At 50.1% G+C, this 23,006-nt stretch overlaps 1 protein-coding gene across 1 annotated transcript in view; it reads right to left on the reverse strand.

Moving 5' to 3' along the window:
* The window catches only part of FAM168A (family with sequence similarity 168 member A), an 80,614-nt gene extending 60,597 nt beyond the window's left edge, over positions 1–20,017 (reverse strand). The window contains exon 1 of the mRNA XM_069759429.1: positions 19,886–20,017. The gene's annotated coding sequence lies outside the window, so the exon portion shown is untranslated. The remainder of the gene's footprint in view (positions 1–19,885) is intronic.
* Positions 20,018–23,006: the final 2,989 nt, after the last annotated feature.

Consider the following 23,006-nt stretch of genomic DNA (forward strand, 5'->3'; position numbering starts at 1 on the left):
TGCTGGTGCAGTCACTGTGTACATACATTACTGATCCTGAGTTACTTCCTGTATTATACCCCAGAGCTACACTCACTATTCTGCTGGTGCAGTCACTGTGTACATACATTACATTACTGATCCTGAGTTACATCCTGTATTATACCCCAGAGCTACACTCACTATTCTGCTGGTGCAGTCACTGTGTACATAGTCACTGGTTTATAGTGAAGCAATGAGGTCTGTTGTCACAATTGCCAATGGTCTACACGAGTGCTCAATGTCAGCACATGCCTGAGCTTCGAGCGATTCTTTTCCATCTAGTGATTAATCTGAGTGAGGGGGAAAACACAGCAATACGAAATAACTGCAATTACTGAAATGTTCAGACAAGAGAAGCTGGGAAGTGCTGATTGCGGAAGGAGAGAAGCGGCGAGGCCCCGCAAACATGACAATGAATGGACAATCAGATCTCAGAAGACTGGCAGGAGGTCAAACGGCAGCTGTGAGGCACAAGGAGACAAAGGAGGGTCTGGTGGAGTCCTGCAGCATCCCAATCCTCCCGGCCAGGAGCATTCCTCCCGACGCCAGCAGTGGAGACTGCGCCCTCATCACCTGCACCGCCAGCCGGCACATCTCGTAAACAGGACCCAGTACAATGATGGATAAAAAAATAAAATAAAATGGAAGCCAATGCCAAGAAAGGGGGAGGATACGCAGTTATATGGGTGGTAGAGTATATTAAAGGGGGTCTGTTACCTCCTATATTGTATGGAGGCCTATCCAAGTCCATACGACCAACTGTGCCTCACCATCAAAATGAGGACGTCAAACTCATTGATTTCAGCAGATTGCCGATGAAACAAGGACGACCATCGAGGGGCTACCGGTCAAGGGTCTTCTACTAGAAAAATAGCTTGCGATACTAGGTGATCAATATCAGATTGTGGGGATTCAACACCAACCAACAGGTAAAAAGGGTGAACAGTATAGCACCAAACAGTGTTTTTTGGGTACTGCAGATCAGCTACATTGAAGGGAATGTGATCTGGGCTGAAAATCTCAATGTCAGGCAGGTGCTGTAAAGCTAACATTATAGGGTGAGGATAAAAATTGTCTATTAAAAAGCTTATAAGTGTTTTGCAGACCAAATGTTGAATATGGGATCAGGCTTTGTGCTTCATATTGTACGAAAAGTATATAAGGCTACGTTCACATTAGCGTTCCGCTAATGTGCGTCGCTGTTGCGTCGGCGACGCAGCGGCGACGCGCCCCTATGTTTAACATGGGGGACACGTGCGTTTTTTTGTTGCGTTTTCCGACACGTGCGTCGTTTCCGACGCTAGCGTCGGACGCAAGAAAATGCAACAAGTTGCATTTTTCGTGCGTCCGATTTTCGTCAAAAAACGACCCACGCGTCGCAAAACGCAGCGTTTTTGCGTGCGTTTGCGCGTTTTTTGTGCGTCGTGCGTTGCGTCGCCGACGCAGCGGCGCGCAACGCTAATGTGAACGTAGCCTAAGAGACCGGCAGCGTGTTCAAAGGGCGAGTGACTAGATTGTTAAATGCAGCAGCAGAAGGCGGCTCATCTACAAGGGTAAGCTAGAAAAACCAACTGGCAGCTGAAAATATCAGAGCTGAGCAGTGAGAAGGGTAAATGTTTCCTGTAAACAGTCAACTTCTGGGTACAATCAGTAGATGAAGATCACACGGATGAGAATGTGCAATTACTCTGGAATTTATAGCAGAAGCTGGCGAAGACTGCAAAAGAGGAAAACCGAAGTGTGAACATACCCTGAGGATCCACGGGTCTAAGGCTACTTTCACACTAGCGTTTTTTTAAATCCGTCACAATGCGTCGTTTTGCAGAAAAAACGCATCCTGCAAAAGTGCTTGCAGGATGCGTTTTTTCCCCATAGACTTCTATTGACGACGCATTTGCGACGGATTGCCACACTTCGCATCCGTCTTGCGACGGATGCGTCGTGCTTTGGCGGACCGTCGGGAGAAAAAAAAATGCTACATGTAACAGTTTTTTCTCCTGACGGACCGCTTTTATGCGCGGTCGGAACTCCGCCACCACCTCCCCGCACCTTACAATGGGGCAGCGGATGCGCCGGAAAAATGCATCCGCTGCACCCATTGTGCAATGCAGCAAACGCTAGCGTCGGAATCTCTCCCCGACGCATTGCGACGAGGAGATTCCGACGCTAGTGTGAAAGAAGCCTAAGGAGTAATGCTACATGCACACATTAGCGATTCACAGACCCCCTCAGATGAGATCTACGGCTGGTCCAGGAATCACACATCTGTGCAGATAAAAAGTGATGGAAGAAGTCAGTGCGTGACGTATTCTCTGCCGTGGACTCCTTATATGACCCAGCAAGACACGACCTTGCTTAACAGTGGAAAGCTGTAAAGAGGAAATTCTCAATTTCTATGCCGCGAGGGTGGATAATGACAGTATGGCTACAGCAAGGTAGTAAAACAGTAACCGGATTCCACGCGGTTTGCCAAATACTATTGTAGCAGGTGGGGGAAGCGTAGACGACATTTTCACACTAAACTGTTTCGCATTAAGCAAAAAATTTCCAGGTCACAGACGCGAGAATAACTACGCGATTGTTTTCTGTAGCAAAAGGCGAAACACTAAACTGTATCATGAAGGTCAGAGAACCTTTCAATCAACAGATAGGAGCCCAACTAGCACTAGAGGACGAGAGGCCCAGGGTAAGACGATCGCAAGAACCCGGATTTATATCTCGAAGGGTTGTGCTGCTGGATTTACACTCTTGCCACTTTATTAGAGACAACACTGGAGCTTCGCTGTATGGAAATAATAGACACAAGATCACAAAACGCAGCCTAAAATGAAGTGATGAGTTTCAGAAGTTGAATGAGAGAATCTGGTGATCCAAGTGACTTCGGACAACGCTTGGTGGCAGAATGGCCGAGGCGAGGCCTTCAAAAAAAAAAAAGTGAGTAGAGTATAGAGAATGGTGTAATCTAGGAAAAACATCCAGCGAAAGGATACTGTGGATGTTACCAAAAGGATCAGAGGAGGAAGTGAAGAATCGAAGAACAGGAGATGCACGGTCAAGAAAACTAACAGTGGTGTCCAACTAAACCAAGCATTTATCCATCCAATTATCTTGTCCGACAGTCAATATCCCGATTGGAATTTACTCCTTGATGGATTGTAGTGTTTCTGAAGGTCCAACGCGTTACTAGAGATGGGGTACATAACATAAGTCCCATAATGCTATAATGTACCTGACACTAGGCCTGGGTAACCATGTAATGTATACGGGGGCCTTTCAACATTAAATAGAGGAGAGAAGGATTGAGCATGTTGAATTACAATGGCCAATCCTTTTTATTTTTCAGGAAAATGGAGGGCACAGTAGAACCACGGCGAGTGAAGGGAGGGCTCAGCGGAGCCCCGGTTCCTCTCCTCTTTTCAACATTTAGGGTACGTGTCCACATTCAGGATGGCCGGCGGTTTTGACGGAGCGGCGAACTCGCTCCGCCCCCTTCTGGAGACACGATGATGCCGGATGTGTCCATTGCACCCCACAAATAGGGCCCTGTGTTATACCTTGCGGTGGCGCAGCATCGCCGCAAGGTAAACGGACATGCTTCGATCTAAAAAGACGCGCCGCATGTCCGGAATCGCAGGGCCGCCGGATGTGTTACCACGCATAGTGGAGACGGGATTTCATGAAATCCCCTCCACTAGGCTGTAACATCTGGACGCTGCGTCTCTATGCAGCGTCAAACACGCAGCGTTTCCTGAACGTGGAAACATACCCCTAGGCTATGTGAACATGTCCGGAATTGCTGCGGAAATTTCCACGGCAGTTCTGGAACTCCCTGCCGCGGGAAAAAACGCATGCTTTACCCTGCTAAACACTAGTGTTTTGCAAGCGATCTGTAGCATCGCTTGGAAAAATGATTGACAGGTTGGTCACTTGTCAAACAGTGTTTGATAAGTGTGACCAACTTTTTACTATTGATGCTGCTTATGCAGCATCAATAGTACAAGATCTAATGTTAAAAATTATTAAAAAAAAAAAAAAAAATCATGATATTCTCACCTTCCGGTGTCCCCGGCAGCCTTTCCCGCGCCTCACGATGCTCCGGTACCAGTAATGCTTTGCGGCAATGACCCGAGATGACGTAGCAGTCTCGCAAGACCGCACGTCATCACAGGTCATTCTCGCAATGCATTATTGGGAACATGAGCATCGTGAGGAGCGGGAAGGCTGCCGGGGACACCGGAAGAGGAGAATATCACAATTTATTTTTTTTTTATATATATATTAATACGGTTCCCAGGGCCTGGGGAGAGTCCTCTCCTCCACCCTGGGTACCAGCCGCACATGATCTGCTTACTTCCCGCATGGTGGACATAGCCACATGCGGAAAGTAAGCGGATCAATGCATTCCGGTGTGTGCAGAATCCCTGCGATTCCGCAAAGAATGAATATGCAGTTTTTTTTTCCAGAAAGCAATTGCGCCGTGGAAAAAAACGCAGCATGCGTAAAAAAAAAAAAAAAAAAAAAAAATGCGGATTGCATTCTAAAAAAAAATTAAAAAAAATAGGATGCTTAGTGTATGTTGGGTTTGTTTTGCGGTTTTATATCGAAAAAAAAAAAAACCGTGAAAATTCCTTAACGTGTGCGCGCATAACCTTACCGTTGGAATCAAGAGCTCCAACAGTAACGACCCATCGTCTTCGGTGAAATTTCCTGGGTGAAAACAGAAAAACATGAACTGACAACAGCTGATAAATCACATTAATGTGCTGCAGAAAGAGCACATTTAGAGTTTGATTAATCAGCGGCACTGCAGCCCACAGTAATCAAACAGGATACGTGACAAGTACTGAGCAAAATGTCGTATTTAGTGATCTGACCCAATTACCTTACGTGAATCTTAAAAGGAGTTGTCGAGAATTAGTCAAACCAAAGCCACACCTGTCTTGGTTTGCTTACCAACTATACAGCCATGATACCAACAGTAAAATATGGTGGTGGTGGTAGTGTGATGGTCTGGGGCTGTTTTGCGTCTTCAGGACCTGGAAGACTTGCTGTGGTAAATGGAACCATGAGTTCTGCTGGCTACCAAAAAATCCTGAAGGAGAATGTCCGGCCATCTGTTTGTTGACTTGAAATAAGCTAATATGTTCAGAAAATGATCAGCAAACAAATTTGGCACGAATATGGTACTTTCGGATTCGTGATCTGTAACACGAGCATTCTTCTTATACTCGGAAAAGGTCGGTAACATTCGGTAAAAGATAGAATAAAAGCCGGCAACTCATGTGCTGCGTTCAATAAAATCATAGCGTGACAGGTTAGGAGAGTGAGTGTATGTATGTATGTATGTATGTATGTATGTATGTATGTATGTATGTATGTATGTATGTATGTATGTATGCATAATATTACATACGTAGATAGATCGAAGAAAAGCCGGCAATTTTCGTAACCAGCAGAGGGAAAGCAGACGGCTGAGGGCCGATAATAGCCTGGGACGCTCCAGGGGTATTATCCCCTTCCCAGGCTATAAACATCAGCACACAGCTGTATACTTAGCACTTACTGGCTATTAAAATGGGGGAACCCCCCAAAAAATGGCATAGGGTCCCCCCTATAATTAACCAGCAAAGACTGTGTAGACAGCTGCGGGCTGATATTGATGGCCCCTTCCTATGCTATGGATACTGCCTCCCCCCCCCCCCACCAGGCTAAAAACATCAGCTCTCAGCCGACCCAGGACAGGCACATCTACAGTGGGTACGGAAAGTATTCAGACCCCTTTAAAGTTTTTCACTCTTTGCTTCATTGCAGCCATTTGGTAAATTCTAAAAAGTTCATTTTTTTTTCTCATTAATGTACACTCTGCACCCCATCAACTGGAAAAAAAATAAATACAGAAATTAAGAATTTTCTGCAAATTTATAAAAAATAAAAATAAAAAAATAAATAAAAATGAAATTTCACATAGTCTTAAGCATCCAGACACTTTGCTCAGTATTGAGTAGAATAACCATAGTGCAGCCATGAATCTTCTTTGGAATGATGTAACATGTTTTTCACCCCTGGATTTGGGGATCCTCGGCCATTCCTCCTTGCAGATCCTCTCCAGTTCCGTCAGGTTGGATGGTGAACGTTGGTGGACGCCATTTTCAGGTCTCTTCACAGATGCTCCATTGGGTTTAGGTCCGGGCTCTGGCTGGGCCAGTCAAGAATAATCACAGAGTGGTTCTGAAGCCGCTCCTTTGTTATTTTAGCTGTGTGCTTAGGGTCATTGTCTTGTTGGAAGGTGAACCTTCGGCCAAGTCTGAGGTCCAGAGCACTCTGGAAGAGGTTTTCATCCAGGATATCTGAGCACTTCACCGCATTCATGTTTCCGTCAATGACAACCAGTCGTCCTGTCCCTGCAGCTGAAAAACACCCCCATAGTATGATGCTGCCACCACCATGTTTCACTGTTTGGATTGTATTGGGCAAATTATGAGCAGTGCCTGGTTTTCTCCACACATACCGCTTAGACCTTTTTGTTGATAATTCTATCTTCATCTCATCAGACCAAAGAATCTTATTTCTCATAGTTTGGGAGTCCTTCGTGCGTTTTTAGGAAACTATGCGGGCTTTCATGTGTCTTGCACTGAGGAGAGGCTTCCGTCGGCCACTCTGCCATGAAGGCCTGACTGGTGGAGGCTGCAGTGATAGGTGACTTTGTGGAACTTTCTCCCATCTCCCTACTGCATCTCTGGAGCTCAGCCGCAGTGATCTTGGGGTTCTTCTTTACCTCTCTCACCAAGGCTCTTCTCCCACGATTGCTCAGTTTGGCAGGACGGCCAGGTCTAGGAAGACTTCTGCTGGTCCCAAACTTCTTCCATTTAAGGATTATGGAGGCCACTGTGCTCTTAGGAACCTTGAGTACTGCAGAAATTCTGTTGACCCTGTTGAGGGCAGAGCAAAGCACTGCAGTGCGCAGGGCCTCTCTGACCTTTCCCGACGCCTGCGCACTGCAGTACTTTGCTCTGCCCTCAACAGGAGCCGCGTCAGGAAGCAAACAAGGACGTCATCGTATGAAGATGGGAGGCGCAGGACCCGGACCGTGACGCCCATCGGACCTCCCCTGGGTGAGTATAATCTAACTTGTTTTTCTTATCTTTCAGGTTATATCGGGGGAAGGGGGGGGGGGGGGCATATCTACAGCATTATAGAATGCTGTAGATAAGCCACTGATGGCAGTGGCCTTAGCTTATAGGCCTAAAATGGGGTGACAGATTGCCTTTAAGCTCCAAGGTTAGTATTGGAGAGGCGTCAATAAGACGAGGAGGTGGCGATGGCGAACTCAGTCGAGGGGTTCAAGAGAGGCCTGGATGTCTTCCTGGAGCAGAACAATATTGTATCATACAATTATTATGTTCTGTAGAAGGACGTAAATCTGGGGATTTATTATGATGGAATATAGGCTGAACAAATGTCTTTTTTCGGCCTTACTAACTATGTTACTATGTATGTTACTAAGATTACTATCCCCATAGCCACATTGTAAGAAAACAGACACCAAGAAAAAGTCCTTTAATTGAAAGAATGACAGACTCCTTTAATAAATCGTGCGTATGGTTTAATTAAGTCCTCGCCCATTCCACCTCTGCAGAAGAGTTTAAAATAAAAAAAACAATATTCCTCATCTTTCCACAAAGATGCTACTAATCCATTTCTCCCAGGACGGGTCTAGCTCTGCTACATCTACATGGCAGGCTGCATGGTAGCATGATGCGACCATACGGCCTGTCATCCAGCAGGGACGCAGACGTCTGCTACCGCTGCCCAGAATCTCGCGGTAAACTCATAGGACCTGTCTGACGTCACCGCGAGAATGAGAAAGTTCCTTCAGACAGGTCCTGGGAGTTCACAGCCAATGAACTCAGTTCACGTTCCTGACATTAGTGCGAGCACTGTGGGAAATTCTACGGCATTCGCACTAATGTCAAAACGGTACCGAAGATGTTTGTGTCCGCTTGTGTAATACGTGTGGCAACCGTGTGCCGCATCAGTAACACACGGTGGGTGCCAGGGAAGAAGCGCTACAGTAAGCGCTGTTCCCCAGCACCTAGTGCTGAAGACGACTCATCATTCTCTCCTACTCTGCCAGCAATCAGCACGAGCAGGGGAGAATGATGAAAGTTTTATTCAAGTGAGAACAATGACAGCAGGTGGCGGCTTTTGGGACTACAGCTCCCATCAGCCGATGCCTGCTGCCACTAATAACAAGTGACAGCAGAAGCAGCTGATAGGAGTATTCATCTGTCGCCTGCACTATAAATAAATTTTAAAAAACGCATTGGTTCCCCTGTACTTGAGAACCAGCCAGGCAAAACTCACAGCTGGGGATGCAACCCTCAGCTGTCAGCAGCGCTAGTTAACAATAGAGGGGTCCCCACACCATATTCTTAATTATACAAATTATTTATTTAAAAAAAAAAAAAAAAAAAAAAAAAAACACGGCTTGGGGGTCCTCCCCATTTTTTGACAACCAGCCTTGCTAGAGGTAGAAATGGTGCTAAATTGGACTAAAATTTAACCTTTAATATTAATAATTAAAACCAAATGTTGACAAGAACAAACCAGACACTATACTACAAACAATATACACTTAATATTGAACACACAACTTCTATGGGTATATCAAAATTCAAATATTTACTCAGAGGAGTTCCTAAATCTTAGTCTCTCAGCCAATAGACTCCTACAACTTGAGCAAAAGCATAGCAGTGACTTTTGGCACTATGCAGCCGCTTTCTATATTATAAGCGAATAAAGAACGTAGCTGTACTATATAATTGCCACACATTGCATAGTAGCCATAATTATCAACCAAAAAAACAAAACAAAAAACAGCTGCTTAAGATAATGGAACAGTCTCACCCAGATTCATATACATCGATTCTTCCTGGTCTCTAGGACGGCTCCAAAAGATGCTTTTGTTGATCCGAAGGTGGGAGACGGGTGTACATCAGTCCCCGTGAAATTCAAAACCCACCATTAGGATTTTCAAACATCAAATATTATCCCCATGGCCTCCCAACGCGTTTCATTTCTCAAATCATCAGGGGAGGAAAAGAAATAAATAAATAAATTGCCAGGTTGGGGAGACCGCAAGATGATCTTGAATAAGAAGGTTGTTTATTCCTTGAGCGGAAAACACCTTCTCTCCCCAACCTGGCAATTTATTTATTTCTTTTCCTTCCCTGATTTGAGAAATGAAACGCGTTGGGAGGCCACGTTGATAATATATGATGTTTGAGAATCCTAATGGTGGGTTGTGAATTTCACGGGGACTGATGTACACCCGTCTCCCACCTTCGGATCAACAAAAGCATCTTTTGGAGCCGTCCTAGAGACCAGGAAGAATCGATGTATATGAATCTGGGTGAGACTGTTCCATTATCTTAAGCAGCTGTTTTTTGTTTTGTTTTTTTGGTTGATAATTATGGCTACTATGCAATGTGTGGCATTTATATAGTACAGCTACGTTCTTTATTCGCTTATAATATAGAAAGCGGCTGCATAGTGCCAAAAGTCACTGCTATGCTATTGCTCAAGTTGTATGAGTCTATTGGCTGAGAGACTAAGATTTAGGAACTCCTCTGAGTAAATATTTGAATTTTGATATACCCATAGAAGTTGTGTGTTCAATATTGGGTGTATATTGTTGTTTGTAGTATAGTGTCTGGTTTGTGGTCTTTGTCAAAATTTGGTTTTAATTAATAATACCGTATATACTCGAGTATAAGCCGAGATTTTCAGCCCAAAATTTTGGGCTGAAAGTGCCCCTCTCGGCTTATACTCGAGTCAAGGTGGGTGGCAGGGTCGGCGGGTGAGGGCGCTGAGGCATACTTACCTAGTCCCAGCGATCCTCGCGCTGTCCCTGCCGTCCCACGGTCTTCTGTGCTGCAGCTTCTTCCCCTCTTCAGCGGTCACGTGGGACCGCTCATTAGAGAAATGAATACGCGGCTCCACCTCCCATAGGGGCGGAGCCGCCTATTCATTCCTCTAATCAGCGGTGCCGGTGACCGCTGATAGAGAAAGAAGCTGCGGCACCGAAGACCAGGCAGAGGGACAGCGCGAGGATCGCCAGGACTAGGTAAGTATAGCATATTCACCTGTCCGCGTTCCAGCCGCCGAGCGTCGCTCCATCTTCCCGGCCGGCGCCTCCATCTTCCCGGCGTCTGCGCTCTGACTGTGCAGGCAGAGGGCGCGATGACGCATATAGTGTGCGCGGCGCCCTCTGCCTGATCAGTCAGAGCAGAGACGCCGGGAAGATGGAGGCGCCGGAACGAGACGCCGGGAGCTGCAATCAAGGGAGGTGAGTATGTGTTTTTTTTTTTTTATTGCAGCAGCAGCGGCAGAGATTTATGTGGAGCATCTATGGGGCACAGTGAACGGTGCAGGGCACCGTATATGGCACATCTATGGGGCACAGTGAACGGTGCAGAGCACCGTATATGGCACAGCTATGGGGCACAGTGAACGGTGCAGAGCACCGTATATGGCACATCTATGGGGCACAGTGAACGGTGCAGAGCACCGTATATGGAGCACATCTATGGGGCACAGTGAACGGTGCAGAGCACCGTATATGGAGCACATCTATGGGGCACAGTGAACGGTGCAGGGCACCGTATATGGCACATCTATGGGGCACAGTGAACGGTGCAGAGCACCGTATATGGAGCACATCTATGGGGCACAGTGAACGGTGCAGGGCACCGTATATGGCACATCTATGGGGCACAGTGAACGGTGCAGGGCACCGTATATGGCACATCTATGGGGCACAGTGAACGGTGCAGAGCACCGTATATGGCACATCTATGGGGCACAGTGAACGGTGCAGAGCACCGTATATGGCACATCTATGGGGCACAGTGAACGGTGCAGAGCACCGTATATGGCACATCTATGGGGCACAGTGAACGGTGCAGAGCACCGTATATGGCACATCTATGGGGCACAGTGAACGGTGCAGGGCACCGTATATGGCACATCTATGGGGCACAGTGAACGGTGCAGAGCACTGTATATGGCACATCTATGGGGCACAATGAACGGTGCAGAGCACCGTATATGGCACAGCTATGGGGCACAGTGAACGGTGCAGAGCACCGTATATGGCACATCTATGGGGCACAGTGAACGGTGCAGAGCACCGTATATGGCACATCTATGGGGCACAGTGAACGGTGCAGGGCACCGTATATGGCACATCTATGGGGCACAGTGAACGGTGCAGGGCACCGTATATGGCACATCTATGGGGCACAATGAACGGTGCAGAGCACCGTATATGGCACAGCTATGGGGAAATATGAACGGTGCAGAGCACTGTATGGCACAGCTATGGGGAAATAATGATCTATTTTTATTTTTGAAATTCACCGGTAAATGCTGCATTTCCACCCTAGGCTTATACTCGAGTCAATAAGTTTTCCCAGTTTTTTGTTGCAAAATTAGGGGGTCGGCTTATACTCGGGTCGGCTTATACTCGAGTATATACGGTAGTTAAAATTGTAGTCCAATTTAGCACCATTTCTACCTTGCTGCAATAAACTTTTGGGATTGGTAGATATTTCTTAGATTATTTCAGCCTTGTTATGGCCAGGTTCACACTGCGTCAATGGTGTCCGTTAGACGGACTACGTTACACCGCAGCATAAACGCGGTGTAACGTAGGCCGTTACGGCTGCCATTGACTGCAATGTTGGACGCATCGCTAGCGCACGCCCATAATGGGCAAGCGCTAGGGATGTGCCATCATTGAGTGACGGACCCGGAGACGCTGGCTCTATCTGCGCTAGCGCGATGCAAACGCCGGAACTTGCGTCACAGCAGCCCGTTAGCGTATGTGCTGAACGGGCTGCTGCTAATGCAGTGTGAACTTAGCCTTAAGCAGCCAGCTGGGGGCTGGTATTCTCAGGTTGGTAAGAGGCCATTGATATTACTGCCGATCAGCACTGCAACGCCGGTGTTTCCCACACTGTTACACAGTGTGGGAAACACCAGCTTTTGTACCGTGTATGTTTGGCTATATTCAACGATTTAAAAAAATTGCGAGCCGAACTGAACTATTCCCTCATCTCCATTTGTGACCTCAAGATGAAGCGCAATTGGTTTTAGCACCAGGAAAATTATTCAAAACACACCAGCAAGTCCACCTCTGAATGGCTTAAGAAAAACAAAATTAAGACTTTGGAGTGGCCTAGTCAAAGTCCTAATCTTAATCTGATTGAGATGCTTTGGCATGACCTTAAAAAGGCTGTTCACGCTCTGAAACCCTCCAATGTGGCTGAATTACAGCAGTTCTGCAAAGATGAGTAGCCAAAATTCCTCCAGAGTGTTGTAAAGGACTCACTGCCAGTTATCGCAAACGCTTGATTGCAGTTGTTGCTGCTAATGGCGGCCCAACCAGTTATTAGGTTTAGGGGACAATCACTTTCACACAGGACCCTGTAGGTTTGGATTTCTTTTTAGATTATTAATATATTATTAATTTATAAATTGCATTTTGTGATTTCTACGGATGAGTAAATAGCTTTGGATAGCTCCTTACCTGAATAGCTATAGCGCTCTACCGATAGCTGCATCGGGAACTCTGATACCAACACAGTTTCGAGCGGGCACCATCCACTTATAATACATAAGGGGATCACCTAGTGCATATCACATACGAGTATAACCACATAGAAAAAAAACTATATGCACAAATGGGATCACCACAACAATAGTAAAGTACAAAAAAATGCCAATTTTTATTGAGCACATCACACAAAAACATTAAAAACAATTAAAAACCCACACAACATGGGTAGAGGTAGTGGGTCCACTTCAATATATGGTCAATACCACAGAGAACTGCACAGTCAATCATCACAGAGTATACGTTGACATAATCAAAATACAATAGCCAAGTATAATACCATTCCCCATAGATATAATAGAAAACAATTATAGATATCTATCCAAAAGGCAGCATATAAAGTTGGAAGGGATAACCAGGCTGTGTATTTGATAACCTAAGTACAGCAGATGGTCAACAGGGTTTCCACCCTAGACGCTATATCCTTACCTAGCCTGACAAAAAGGTAACCCCTCAGATACTGGCATGGTAGGCATAATAGCCTCAACCTTTTTGTCAGGCAAGGTAAGGATATAGCGTCTAGGGTGGAAACCCTGTTGATTTTCTGCCATCTGCTGTACCTAGGTTGTCAAATACACAGCCTGGTTATCCCTTCCAGCTTTATATGCTGCCTTTTGGATAGATATCTATAATTGTGTTTTCTATTATACCTATGGGGAATGGTATTTTTTTGGACATGACAGCATGCATATACCGCAAAATACTTGGCTATTGTATTTTGATTATGTCAACGTATACTCTGTGATAATTGACTATGCAGTTCTCTGTAGAATTGACCATGTATTGAAGTGGACCCACTACCTCTACCCATGTTGTGTGGGTTTTTAATTGTTTTTAATGTTTTTGTGTGATGTGCTCAATAAAAATTGGCATTTTTTTGTACTTTACTATTGTTGTGGTGATCCCATTTGTGCATATACTTTTTCCTATGTGGGAACTCTGATACCAGGAGCGCTCTTGATAATCAGCTATTCGGTGCCGCAGCTGCATGTGTCACGGCTGTGCGACAGTCACAACGGCGGCCTTTTCTGTGCTGCAGCTGCATGTGTCACGGCTGTGCGACAGTCACAACGGCGGCCTTTTCTGTGCTGCAGCTGCATGTGTCACGGCTGTGCGACAGTCACAACGGCGGCCTTTTCTGTGCTGCAGCTGCATGTGTCACGGCTGTGCGACAGTCACAACGGCGGCCTTTTCTGTGCTGCAGCTGCATGTGTCACGGCTGTGCGACAGTCACAACGGCGGCCTTTTCTGTGCTGCAGCTGCATGTGTCACGGACTGTACGACAGTCACAACGGCGGCCTTTTCTGTGCTGCAGCTGCATGTGTCACGGACTGTACGACAGTCACAACGGCGGCCTTTTCTGTGCTGCAGCTGCATGTGTCACGGCTGTGTGACAATCGTGACACACGCATGGAGTCTGTTGGGCTCTCCATGCATGTGTTGTGATTGTCCCACAGCTGTGACACATGCGGATGCAGCACAGAAACGGCCGCCATTGTGACTGTCGCTCAGCCATGACACATGCGGATGCAGCACAGAAACGGCCGCCATTGTGACTGTCGCACAGCCGTGACACATGCGGATGCAGCACAGAAACGGCCGCCATTGTGACTGTCGCTCAGCCATGACACATGCAGCTGCGGCACAGAAACGGCCGCCATTGTGACTGTCGCTCAGCCATGACACATGCGGATGCAGCACAGAAACGGCCGCCATTGTGACTGTCGCACAGCCATGACACATGCGGATGCAGCACAGAAACGGCCGCCATTGTGACTGTCGCACAGCCGTGACACATGCGGATGCAGCACAGAAACGGCCGCCATTGTGACTGTCGCACAGCCGTGACGCATGCAGCTGAGGCACCGAACAGCTGATTATCAGGAGCGCTCCGGGTATCCAGGTTTCTGATGCAGCTATTCGGTAAGCGCTATAGCTATTCGGAGTTGTCCAAAGCTATTCGCTCATCCCTAGTGATTACTTGTGTTATCTTTGTCTAATATTTACATTTGTTTGGTGATCGGAAACACTTAAGTGTGACAAACATGCAAAAGAATAGGAAGTCAGGAGGGTGCAAACACTTTTTCAGACAAATGTACCGTATATATTTTAGTGGACACCCACCCTAATTGCTGTTGATTCCAGTGAGGATGCCATTCATGTTAAATTTAGTTTTAATTGGTACCCAGCGAAAAAAAGAAAAAAGGCACCAAAGAAAATATTCTGGCCATATTGCTCATTGTGCAGCTTTGAATATTGGACATCTTTACCAGGATTTTTGTTTCTGAATTTAGGTGGGTTTTACCTGCACGCAGTTTGGGGAAAAAAATTAAAATTTGAAATAAAGCAATATTCCAGCCGCTACACGAGACGTCACGTGAGGCTGCAGCAGGTGAAATGGGGGAAGTCAGACGCGGCATCTCCTGCTCGACTCCTTCTGCAGCATTATGACAATGTGGAAGTCGCTCTGCCCAAAATAGTTTCCGCCTCAGCTGGCAATCACAGGTTTATGTTCACGTCTGCCGCCCTTAGGGGGTAAAATGATGCAGAGAAGAACAGATGGCGCCGGCTTGTAAGCGAGTTGCACCTCTACAGCCTGCGAGTACATCATGGCGGGGTTCTCACCATGTGCAGTGTGCTGCGGCGGCGTTTTCTCTTCATCCCGGGTACGTTCTGTACGTTCAGCTTAAAAAGGAGAGAAAAAAAAAAAAAAAACACACAGTGGGCTCAAACAATGCTAAATCATTGCGGACACGTGCAAGGATCCTGCGAGCAGACGCACCGCCTGTCAGTCTCATCAGCCGCAGATGCGGCATACCAAATGTGATTCTGTGTTTATCCGCGCACAGAGCATGATGGTTAATTATCCGCTACACTACAGGTATCCGGGAGCTGCATTACATTACACTCAGCCTCTCCCGGGAGGGCAGCACAATTGCACCAGACGTTCCTTTGAAGGGCTGCAGATTTGCAAGTGTCCTTCAGAGCACAAAGAACCTGACAAATGCAATGTAGTTTATTGAAAGCACATTAGGAATAGAGAAAAAAAAAAAAAGGATAAGAAGAATGCAGTCTTTGGAGGGAGGAAAAGGATAAAGCCCACAATGGCGAGAGGTGCAGACACAGCAGAACAAAAGGGACGGGCAGCAGTAATTGTCAGCCTCTGCAACACAAAGTGGTGCCAGCAGCCTGCTGATAGACGGCCGGGCACGCTACGTCCCCACAGCATGCACCATGCAGCCTCAGGATCGCTCCTTCTGCCTCTGAAGCTGCTCCAGGTCCATCCCAAACGCTGCACATTCCTTATTAATAATGCAAGCGCTTAACACCGATACCCTACACTCGGAAGTCAAACGCTTCCTTTCTCCAGAGTCATCTAGAGCCCGAAGATTCGCAAGCATAAGCATTTCTTTCGTGTGCCTAATGAAGGAAAACGAAGCCTTAAAAAAGGGGCACTACACCTGCAGTCTGCCCACTTCTCAATGCCATCTATTGTTCCCTGTTATCAGCCAAAGCGAAGCCAGCTGCAGTGCTGGGATTGGCAACAGGGATCGAGATAAAAGCCGCCGACTCCTTATATCATTCATAGCATTTCACACGTCAGGATTTGCACCATGACCTGGTTCCGGATGGGGAAAATGCGCCAACCGAGGACCCACAGGGGCTGTCAGTTCCCTCCCACACAAAAGACTGAATGGAATAAGAAGCTGCGCAAAAAAAAAAAAAAAAAATCTAAATAAGGGAAACATTTAGGAGATCTCTATGCCATCAGGGGCATAATAGCTAAAGGGTTTATTATGCATTTGCACATGTGCAAAAGCTGCTTACAGGATAAACTAGAGTTAAAGGGGTTTTCTACGCATCAGCTAAGCCAGCCCCCCATCTTCTATCCATTCATCAATACAAACAGTACGGGGGGCGAGCTATGAGCCAGCCCCCTCCACATAGTTCTGATGACGTACCAACAGGGGCAACTTGAGTCCAGGACAAGCAGAAAGTGGAGCTGCTGATCAGAAACATAGGCCGCCATGTAATACCACATATCACCAGCTGAGTATTAGGTCTCTGGTCACATCTTCCAAAGGCTACAGATATGGGTAAAAAAAAAACAAAAAAAAAAAAACACATGTCTATGCAATAAAAAGAGGAGGTCTGCAGAACCGATGCCACCAGGAGAAACAAGGATCCAAGTAGGTGGAATTGTGTCTGTCAGTTCCTTTATGTCCATCCAGAAAAGGGCAAGAACATCTGATCAAACAGATCTTACACGGGGTGCGATAATCCGACCCCACGCCAGGGTTAATCAGAGATCTTACACGGGGTGCGATAATCCGACCCCACTCCACGGCCAATCAGAGATCTTACACGGGGTGCGATAATCCAACCCCACGCCAAGGCCGATCAGAGATCTAACACGGGGTGCGATAATCCGACCCCACGCCAGGGTTAATCAGAGATCTTACACGGGGTGCGATAATCCGACCCCACGCCAGGGCCAATCACAGATCTTACACGGGGTGCGATAATCCGACCCCACTCCACGGCCAATCAGAGATCTTACACGGGGTGCGATAATCCAACCCCACGCCACGGCCAATCAGAGATCTTACACGGGGTGCGATAATCCAACCCCACGCCACGGCCAATCAGAGATCTAACACGGGGTGCGATAATCCGACCCCACTCCACGGCCAATCAGAGATCTTACACGGGGTGCGATAATCCAACCCTACGCCAGGGCCAATCACAGATCTTACACGGGGTGCGATAATCCGACCCCACGCCAGGGTTAATCAGAGATCTTACACGGGGTGCGATAATCCGACCCCACGCCAGGGCCAATCACAGATCTTACACGGGGTGCGATAATCCGACCCCACGCCAGGGTTAATCAGAGATCTTACACGGGGTGCGATAATCCGACCCCACGCCAGGGCCAATCACAGATCTTACACGGGGTGCGATAATCCGACCCCACTCCACGGCCAATCAGAGATCTAACACGGGGTGCGATAATCCGACCCCACTCCACGGCCAATCAGAGATCTTACACGGGGTGCGATAATCCGACCCTACGCCACGGCCAATCAGAGATCTTACACGGGGTGCGATAATCCGACCCCACTCCACAGCCAATCACAGATCTTACACGGGGTGCGATAATCCGACCCAGGCCAGGGCCAATCACAGATCTTACACGGGGTGCGATAATCCGACCCCAGGCCAGGGCCAATCAGAGATCTTACACGGGGTGCGATAATCCGACCCCTCTCCAGAGCCAAATCAGAGATCTTACACGGGGTGCGATAATCCGACCCCACTCCAGAGCCAATCAGATCTTACACGGGGTGCGATAATCCGACCCCAGGCCAGGACCAATCACAGATCTTACACGGGGTGCGATAATCCGACCCCTCTCCAGAGCCAATCAGAGATCTTAAACGGAGTGCGATAATCTGACCCCACGCCACGGCCAATCAGAGATCTTACACGGGGTGCGATAATCCGACCCCACGCCAGCGCCCATCAGTGACCTCGCCGCGTGCCCCCTCGTACGCAGCACCGTACCGTGCCTCGCCGCGTGCCCCCTCGTACGCAGCACCGTGCCTCGCCGCGTGCCCCCTCGTACGCAGCACCGTGCCTCGCCGCGTGCCCCCTCGTACGCAGCACCGTGCCTCGCCGCGTGCCCCCTCGTACGCAGCACCGTGCCTCGCCGCGTGCCCCCTCGTACGCAGCACCGTGCCTCGCCGCGTGCCCCCTCGTACGCAGCACCGTGCCTCGCCGCGTGCCCCCTCGTACGCAGCACCGTGCCTCGCCGCGTGCCCCCTCGTACGCAGCACCGTGCCTCGCCGCGTGCCCCCTCGTACGCAGCACCGTGCCTCGCCGCGTGCCCCCTCGTACGCAGCACCGTGCCTCGCCGCGTGCCCCCTCGTACGCAGCACCGTGCCTCGCCGCGTGCCCCCTCGTACGCAGCACCGTGCCTCGCCGCGTGCCCCCTCGTACGCAGCACCGTGCCTCGCCGCGTGCCCCCTCGTACGCAGCACCGTGCCTCGCCGCGTGCCCCCTCGTACGCAGCACCGTGCCTCGCCGCGTGCCCCCTCGTACGCAGCACCGTGCCTCGCCGCGTGCCCCCTCGTACGCAGCACCGTGCCTCGCCGCGTGCCCCCTCGTACGCAGCACCGTGCCTCGCCGCGTGCCCCCTCGTACGCAGCACCGTGCCTCGCCGCGTGCCCCCTCGTACGCAGCACCGTGCCTCGCCGCGTGCCCCCTCGTACGCAGCACCGTGCCTCGCCGCGTGCCCCCTCGTACGCAGCACCGTGCCTCGCCGCGTGCCCCCTCGTACGCAGCACCGTGCCTCGCCGCGTGCCCCCTCGTACGCAGCACCGTGCCTCGCCGCGTGCCCCCTCGTACGCAGCACCGTGCCTCGCCACGTGCCCCCTCGTACGCTGCACCGTACCTCGACGCGTGCCCCCTCGTACGCTGCACCGTACCTCGACGCGTGCCCCCTCGTACGCTGCACCGTACCTCGACGCGTGCCCCCTCGTACGCTGCACCGTACCTCGACGCGTGCCCCCTCGTACGCTGCACCGTACCTCGACGCGTGCCCCCTCGTACGCTGCACCGTACCTCGACGCGTGCCCCCTCGTACACTGCACCGTACCTCGACGCGTGCCCCCTCGTACGCTGCACCGTACCTCGACGCGTGCCCCCTCGTACGCTGCACCGTACCTCGACGCGTGCCCCCTCGTACGCTGCACCGTACCTCGACGCGTGCCCCCTCGTACGCTGCACCGTACCTCGACGCGTGCCCCCTCGTACGCTGCACCGTACCTCGACGCGTGCCCCCTCGTACGCTGCACCGTACCTCGCCCCGTGCCCCCTCGTATACAGTCCAGTTCCTTGACGTGTCCCCCCACCTCATATATACCCCAATTCTTACCATGTCTCCTCCATATATCCCCGGTGCCTCAATGTGTCCTCTCATACATCACCCTGCGCCTTGCCATGTCCCCCTCCCCATACATCCCCCACATCTTGCAGAATGCCCCTGTACGACCCCCACACACATTCTACCTCCACAGCCGCCGACATCCCCGAACAGTCACACGGCACACAGCCCCCCGTGACTCCGGCGCCCCTCCCCCATACTCGTCTCATTAGGCCCCCGGCCCCACAGACACTGACCGGTGCGCGGTCCTCGTCCTCCGTGTCCCGGTTTCGTCCTCCGTGTCCCTATTTTTCCCTCCGTGTCGCGGTTCTGCCCTCCGTGTCCCGGTCACTCTGGTGTCGGCTCCGTCCTTTCTATGTGTGAGGGATGAAGGAGGAGGAGACGATAGAGAGGCGGGAAGCTGCGGCCTGTCACCGTGACATCACCTCCGGGTGGGGGAGGAGACCCCGGAGCCATGGAGACCCCCAGATACCGGGGTGACCCCCTATAACGAGACCCCAATACAGAGGTCAGCTGAGGGGCAGACCCCGATATACAGGACATCTGAAGGGGAGAACCCCAATACACAAATCACCTGAGGGGGAGACCCCAATACAGAGGTCACCTGAGGGGGAGACACAATATACAGAGGTCACCTGAGGGGGAGACCCCAATACAGAGGTCACCTGAGGGGGAGACACAATATACAGATCACCTGAGTGGGAGACCCCAATATAGAGGTCACCTGAGGGGGAGACCCCAATACAGAGGTCACCTGAGGGGGAGACCCCAATACAGAGGTCACCTGAGGGGGAGACACAATATACAGATCACCTGAGGGGGAGACCCCAATACAGAGGTCACCTGAGGGGGAGACACAATATACAGATCACCTGAGGGGGAGACCCCAATACAGAGGTCACCTGAGGGGGAGACCCCAATACAGATCACCTGAGGGGGAGACCCCGATATACAGATTACCTGAGGGGAGACCCAATATACAGGACACCTGAGGGTGAGACCCCAATATACAGATCACCTGAGGGGGAGACCCCGATATACAGATCACCTGAGGGGGAGGCCCCAATATAGAGGACACCTGAGGGGAAACCCTGATATACAGATCACATGAGGGGGAGACCCCGACATACAGATCACCTGAGGGGGAGACCCCGATATACAGGACACCTGAGGGGGAGACCCCAATACAGAGGTCACCTGAGGGGGAGACCCAATATACAGGACACCTGAGGGTGAGAGCCCAATATACAGATCGCCTGAGGGGGAGACCCCAATATAGAGGTCACCTGAGGGGGAGACCCAATATACAGATCACCTGAGGGGGAGACCCCAATATAGAGGTCACCTGAGGGGAGACCCAATATACAGGACACCTGAGGGTGAGAGCCCAATATACAGATCACCTGAGGGGAGACCCCGATATACAGATCACCTGAGGGGGAGACCCCAATATAGAGGACACCTGAGGGGAAACCCTGATATACAGATCACCTGAGGGGGAGACCCCAATATACAGGACACCTGAGGGGGAGACCCCAATACAGAGGTCACCTGAGGGGGAGACCCAATATACAGGACACCTGAGGTGGAGACCCCAATACAGAGGTCACCTGAGGGGGAGACCCCAATACAGAGGTCACCTGAGGGGGAGACCCCAATATAGAGATCACCTGAGGGGGAGACCCCAATACAAAGGTCACCTGAGGGGGAGGCCCCAATACAGAGGTCACCTGAGGGGGAGGCCCCAATATACAGATCACCTGAGGGGGAGACCCCAATATAGAGGTCACCTGAGGGGGAGACCCAATATACAGGACACCTGAGGGTGAGAGCCCAATATACAGATCACCTGAAGGGGAGACCCCAGTATAGAGGTCACCTGAGGGGGAGACCCAATATACAAATCACCTGAGGGGCCATCCCCGATATAGAGGACACCGGAGGGGGAGACCCTGATATACAGGACACCTGAGGGGGAGACCCCGATATACAGATCACCAGAGGGGGAGACCCTGATATACAAATCACCTGAGGGGAAGACCCCGATATACAGATCACCTGAGGGGAGACCCAATATACAGATCACCAGAGGGGGAGACCCTGATATACAAATCATCTGAGGGGGAGACCCCGATATACAGATCACCTGAGGGGGAGACCCCAATATAGAGGACACCTGAGGGGAAACCCTGATATACAGATCACCTGAGGGGGAGACCCCAATATACAGGACACCTGAGGGGGAGACCCCAATATACAGGACACCTGAGGGGGAGAGCCCAATATACAGATCACCTGAGGGGGAGACCCCAATATACAGATCACCTGAGGGGGAGACCCCAATATACAGGACACCTGAGGGGGAGAGCCCAATATACAGATCACCTGAGGGGGAGACCCCAATATACAGGACACCTGAGGGGGAGAGCCCAATATAGAGGACACCTGAGGGGAAACCCTGATATACATATCACCTGAGGGGGAGACCCCAATATACAGGACACCTGAGGGGGAGACCCCAATATACAGGACACCTGAGGGGGAGAGCCCAATATACAGATCACCTGAGGGGGAGACCCCAATATACAGATCACCTGAGGGGGAGACCCCAATATACAGGACACCTGAGGGGGAGACCCCAATATAGAGGACACCTGAGGGGAAACCCTGATATACAGATCACCTGAGGGGGAGACCCCAATATACAGGACACCTGAGGGGGAGACCCCAATATACAGGACACCTGAGGGGGAGAGCCCAATATACAGATCACCTGAGGGGGAGACCCCAATATACAGATCACCTGAGGGGGAGACCCCAATATACAGGACACCTGAGGGGGAGACCCCAATATACAGATCACCTGAGGGGGAGACCCCAATATACAGGACACCTGAGGGGGAGAGCCCAATATACAGTCACCTGAGGGGGAGACCCCAATATACAGATCACCTGAGGGGAATATCCCAATATACAGTCACCTGAGGGGGAGACCCAATATACAGATCACCAGAGGAGGAGACCCCGATATACAGAACACCTGAGGAGACCCCGATATACAGAACACATGAGGCTGAGACCCCGATATACAGATTACCTGAGGCTGAGACCCCGATATACAGAACACATGAGGCTGAGACCCCAATATGCAGATCACCTGAGGCTGAGACCCCAACATACAGGACACCTGAGGGTGAGAGCCCAATATACAGATCACCAGAGGGGGAGACCCCAATATACAGGACACCTGAGGGGAAACCCTGATATACAGATCACCTGAGGGGGAGACCCCAATATACAGGACACCTGAGGGGGAGACCCCAATATACAGGACACCTGAGGGGGAGAGCCCAATAT

The sequence above is a fragment of the Ranitomeya imitator genome, chromosome 3 (genome assembly GCF_032444005.1).
Source record: "Ranitomeya imitator isolate aRanImi1 chromosome 3, aRanImi1.pri, whole genome shotgun sequence".
NCBI classification, from domain to species: Eukaryota; Metazoa; Chordata; class Amphibia; order Anura; family Dendrobatidae; genus Ranitomeya; species Ranitomeya imitator.